The sequence below is a fragment of the Chlorocebus sabaeus genome, chromosome 9 (genome assembly GCF_047675955.1).
Source record: "Chlorocebus sabaeus isolate Y175 chromosome 9, mChlSab1.0.hap1, whole genome shotgun sequence".
Taxonomy (NCBI): Eukaryota; Metazoa; Chordata; class Mammalia; order Primates; family Cercopithecidae; genus Chlorocebus; species Chlorocebus sabaeus.
Window position 1 is genome coordinate 49,335,861 of NC_132912.1, and position 6,000 is coordinate 49,341,860.

At 42.4% G+C, this 6,000-nt stretch overlaps 1 pseudogene; it reads right to left on the bottom strand.

Moving 5' to 3' along the window:
* The window catches only part of LOC103215728 (ribosome biogenesis protein BMS1 homolog), a 49,428-nt pseudogene extending 44,457 nt beyond the window's left edge, over positions 1 to 4,971 (bottom strand).
* Positions 4,972 to 6,000: the final 1,029 nt, after the last annotated feature.

Consider the following 6,000-nt stretch of genomic DNA (forward strand, 5'->3'; position numbering starts at 1 on the left):
TTCTCCTCAATAAATGAGTGCTCCACAAAAAAAAAAAAACTTCCCGTATTCCCACTATAGCTACAAACATCCTCAAACATAATGTAACAGAATATTCATAACGATAATCATTTGTAAATTAAGGTTATAAGAAAATGGTCAAGAAAATGTGGACTGGGCACAGTGGGAGGCCAAGGCAGGCAGATCCCTTGAGCCCAGGAGTTTTGAAACCAGCCTGGGCCACATGGGGAAACCCCATCTCTCAAAAAAAAAAAAAAAAAAAAAAAAAAAAAAACAGAAAAAAAAAGGAGGACGGGCGCAGTGCAGCAGCTCATGCCTGTAATCCCAGCAGTTTGGGAAGCCAAGGCAGGTGGATCACTTGAAGTCAGGAGTTCGAGGCCAGCCTAGCCAACATGGTGAAACCTCATCTCTACTAAAAATACAAACATTAGCCAGGCATGGTGGCGCATGCCTGTAATCCCAGCTACTCAGGAGGCTGAGGCAGGAGAATTGCTTGAACCCAGGAGACGGAGGTTGCAGTGAGTTGACATCGTGCCACTGCACTCCAGCCTGGGCAACAGAGCAAGATTCTGTCTCAAAAAAAAAGGGGGGGGGCAAAGAAAAATTAGTCAGGTATGGTGGCATACACTACTCAGGAGGCTAAGGTAGGAGGATTGCTTGAGCCTGGGAGGTTGAGGCTGCAGTGAGCTGTAATCCCACCACTGCACTCCAGTCTGTGCCACAGCATAAGACTGTCTCAAAAAAAGGAAAAGAAAATATGGATGCTCCAAAGATAAAGAAAAACCTCAATCTAACTATATTACTGCAATAACAAGAGATTTCAGAGTGTGCATTGCCATTCTACCACTGGAAGTTTATTTCATCTTCCTTCAAACTTGGAAAGGTCACCATCTCCCAAAGCAGACAATTCTTACAGGAAAAAGAGAAAATGCGCACTGCCACCAGCATGTGGTTTCATAAGGGCAAGCATGTGCACCTGGCACATAGGAGGTACGTGCTCTCTGTTAAATGATGTGTTCACAGTGACCAGGCCTGCTAGGCCCTTCCAAGGAACATGCTTGGTAGAGCCATAGAGCAGTCAGGATAAGATATGTATCACATCCTTATCTCTGGGAACTTACCCTTTTCTGAAGCTATAGCCAACTTAGTAAAAGTATAAGAGAGGTAACATAATATGACAATATTTAACATGCTCCACTCAAGTAAACAACAAACACACGCATGTCCCTCAGATGACAACAGCCACGCCAACTCTGTGTCTGGCATCTTTTACCTGACACGATCGTCACAGGGCCTCTGATCTCGGTCAACTTCTGCCCGGTGAAGTTCGGAATGAGGCATTATATCAAAGTGCGCTTTCCAACTTTGGAGACCCCGTCACCACTGCCACTATTGATGGGGGCTCTAGTGGAGTTCAATCAACCACTGGAATATGATGTTTTTTGTCTTCAAATCCTGTGTCCTATTCATTTAAAAAAAAAAAAAAAGTAAACTCACGTTCAAAATAGAGTAAAAGGTATCAACCTTGTAAGTAGACTTTTTTTAGTATACTTATAGATATGAGTACTTTAGTGTATTTTATAGAGAGTACAACAGACAATATATAAATATAATTAACTTGTCAATTATTAACTTGTTAATTTCTGGCCTCTATCCAAATAATTACTGTTTAATAAAGATGTAACAAGATGACTTCAATAGTATAGACAGTTGAAAATTAAACACTCCTTAAATCTGTTTTATGAGTGATTTTAATAATTTTTAAAAAATCAAAAAGTAAATACCAAAGCAGTGCATCATAACAGATAAGAGCAGAGGCTCTGGAGTTAAATTTGCCTCTCCTACTTACTGGTTATATGATTGGAGGGAACTCGTTTTCTTGACCTCAGTTTTCCTATCCATAAAATGAGGGCAAGAATGATTCCTACTCCGGTGAGGCTGCTGGAAGGATTTAGTTGAATAACGTTTAAAGTACACTGCTAAGAATATCACAAGGACTCACTAAATAAAGCTATGTTAGTATTAAATATTGTAATTTTTGTATTTTATATTACAACTACGTAAAACATATCCAAGGGGGAAAGCACACTTATCACCATAGAAACAGTTTAAAGTTTAGGAACAAACAAATTCTGTAAATTCTTTTATCCTGGGTGAGAAACACCAACCAGTGTGCAGATGCTGGAGGCAAGGCAGCTTCTATGGGAAAGGCTTCTCACATTTTAGTAAAAGTCACATACCATGCATCTCCTTGTCTTTTGGAGCTGGACTAGACTTGTGAATACAAATGTCACCTGTGAAAGGCTCTTACTATTTAAAAAGAATCAATAGAATAAGCACCAGACTGCAGCTAAACACACCTGTGAAAGGACTGAGCCATCTGCAGAGCGGACTGAACTGCAACAGCTTTGGGATTTCTCTTCGCAGCATCTTCTTCATCCCCTAGCTGGAGATCCTGCAGATGCCACTTCTTTTTCTTTTCAGCTTTGGACCCACTATTTTTCTTTCTGTGTTTCTTCTAGTCTCCATAGTTGCCATTTGCCAATAACAAGTAACTAACTTACAAGGAAGAAGGTTGGGATAAGGAGGTGGGAGAAGCATTTACAATCCAGGCAATACCCAGAAAAAAAACCAATAAATCTCATTTATTTCTTTATGAAGAGATGATGTATTTGTTCACCAAACAAGGGTAGAAACTGATTAATCATCCCCAATTTCTTTTCTCTCTGTTATGCTATAAATTAGATGACTGACTTCTGCTAAATTTACATTTCATGGTTAAGTTACTTTTTATTCATCTTAAGTGTCAACATCAACAGCATGAATTTCTGCAAGGATGGAAATATTATATATCTACACTTTTTGGTCATTTAGCCATTAGCCTCATGTGGTTACTTAAAATGTACTTAGGGAAACTGAAGAAAGTGAATTTTTAATTAATTTCATTCTAATGCTAAATAGTCACACGTGGCTACCATACTGGATGGCTCAGACCTAGATAACAACTGGTCTAATGAAGTGGTTTCCTAACTTAATCTACATTTTAATAAAAAATTATAAACATTTTTATAAACCTCCAATATGATTGAAGTATTACTTTTAGTACCTGTTGACTCTGTAAAACTCCTAAATTACAACTCATCTACATACATTTGAAAAACAGCAATATCTGTATGTGTGAGATATGACTGTTTCTAGATGATGCCTGGAGACCCCATGGACTTACAGAGACCCTTTCAGTGATGTCTGAGGTACCTGGGAATCTGTGGCCAATAAATTGGTAATCACTGAATTAGTGAGGTTTTTTAGGAAATCAGGCTCCATAAAATCTGCATAAAATCAACTGTCCTGGCTGCTTTTATGGGCTGGCATTGAGTATCTGCGGCTTTTCCAGGTGCATGCTACAAGCTGTGTGTGGATCTATCATTCTGGGGTCTGGAGGATAGTGGCCCTCTTCTCATAGCTCCACTAGGCAGTATGCCAGTGGGAACTCTGTGTGGGGGCTTCCACCCCATATTTCCCTTCCACACTGCCCTAGCAGAGATTCTCCATGAGGGCCACACCCCTGCAGCAAACTTCTGCCTAGACAACCAGCTCTTTCCATACATCCTCTGAAATCTAGGCAGAGGTTCCCAAACCTCAATTCTTGGCTTCTGCGCACCCGCAGGCTCAACACCACATAGAAGCTGCCAAGACTTTGGGCTTGCACCCTCTGAAGCCATGGCCCGAGCTATACCTTGGCCCTCTTTAGCCACAACTGGAGCAGCTGGGATACAGGGCATTGAGCCCATAAGCTGCACATAGCAGGGGGGCCCTGAACCTGGCACAGGAAAGCATTTTCCCTCCTAGGCCTCCATGCTTGTGATGGGAGGGTCTGCTGTGAAAGTCTCTGATGTACTCTGGAGACATTTTCCCTATTGTCTTGGTGATTGACATTCAGCACCTCATTGCTTGTGCAGGTTTCTCCAGCAGGCCTGAATTTCTCCCCAGAAAATGTTTTTTGTTTTTTTTTTTCTATTGCATCATCAGGCTGCACATTTGCCAAACTTTTACACTCTGCTTTCTCTTGAATGCTTTGCTGCTTAGAAATTTCTTCTACCAGATACTCTAAATTATCTCTTTCAAGTTCAAAGTTTCACAGATCTGTAGGGCAGGGGCAAACTGCCATCGGTCCCTTTGCTAAAGCATAACGAGAGTCACTTTTGCTTCAGTTTCCAAGAATTTCCTCATCTCCATCTGAGACCACCTCAGCCTGGACTTTATTGTCCATATCACTATCAGCCTTTTGGTCAAAGCCATGTAACAAGTCTCCAGGAAGTTTCAAACTTTCCCACATTGTCCTGTCTTCTGAAGGTCAACTTCTGTGGGATTTCAGGAGCCAGAGGAGATACACTGGACTATCTGAATTCTTTTTTTTTTTTTTTTTTGTTTTTTTTTTTGTTGAGATAGAGTCTCGCTTTTGTCGCCCAGGCTGGAGTGCAGTGGCCGGATCTCAGCTCACCTCAAGCTCCGCCTCCCGGGTTTACGCCATTCTCCTGCCTCAGCCTCCCAAGTAGCTGGGACTACAGGCGCCCGCCACCTCGCCCGGCTAGTTTTTTGTATTTTTTAGTAGAGATGGGGTTTCACCATGTTAGCCAGGATGGCCTCCATCTCCTGACCTCGTGATCCGCCCGTCTCGGCCTCCCAAAGTGCTGGGATTACAGGCTTGAGCCACCGCGCCCGGCCGTATCTGAATTCTTGAGTTTTTCAATCTGTTTATACGATTAGACTACTCAACCTCTGGTAGAGATATCTCTCTGTCTTGCCTTCCTTACTGAGGCCACCTGTAAGACAGAGAAGGAAAGGGACCAGTGCAGCTACAGTGGAGGAGCCTTTGCTTAGGCTGATTGAGAAAGTCACTGCCAGAGTGAGCATGCGCTGGATGGCAGAGGCTGGCTGCTTCTTGTAGTGTGCCTCACCTCTGTACAACATGTCTACTGATGAGAAAAGATACATCCAGCCAAACACAGAGGAGCTGGGAAGGCTCATCTCTGCTTTCTCCTCACATCTGTCTTAGTTTGACTCTTCATTTTGAAGCCAATAGAAGTTCAGTCAACCTTGGCCAAGAGGGAGTTTTATTTTCACAGGTGGTAGCTCATGCATAATAACCTTGAAACATGAGTGAAAACAAAAACAAGGGTCAAAACAGGTCTGGTCCTCATGGACACTGAAGGTGGAGAGTGGTTCTAGATTCAAAGCAGCTCTAGGAGCTAGTATGTAGTATCTGAGTTGGACCATCCTTTCGCTGCTCTCCCATTCATTTAGCCCCATTCTTCATGGCTACAACTATATGTCCTTTAACCAAATGACAATCTTTGTAGCCTTAATTTCTATCCTTCCGTTACTTAGAATCCATAGTGACTGTGACTATTTCTGGTGGCACATCTCAGTGTCTCATTTAATTAAGAAATAATAAAAATCATATGAAATGCCGAAAATTTCACTCTGCATTTTACGTCAAGTCAGTAGCAGCATTCAAATTGGAATTTTAAAATCCTCAGGAAAGCAAGCTGTGTAATTTCTTTGAAAGATCTTAGCAGAAAACATCGTGCCCTGCTGTCACCTAGAGCAGAAGCTGAGGCTCCTTCAAGGTGCTCTGTGGGCCCTGTGGCTTGGGGGTGAGGGCTTTGGTGGCCTGAGCAGCACATTCAGGGAATGCTTATCCAAAGCAGGTTAGCAGAGTTGCATTCCAGACTGCAGACCCTAGCTTAGTATTGAGGTGCTAGAGCCCAAGGCAGTTGCTGAGACCAGCTCGGTTGGGTAAACCCTAACCCAGTGGCGCTAGAGGAATTAAAGACACACACAGAGAAATATAGAGGTGTGAGGTGGGAAATCAGGGGTCTCACAGCCTTCAGAGCTGAAAGCCCCGAACAGAGATTTACCCACATATTTATTAACAGCCAACCAGTCATTAGCATTGTTTCTATAGATATTAAATTAAAGTATCCCTTATGGGAAATG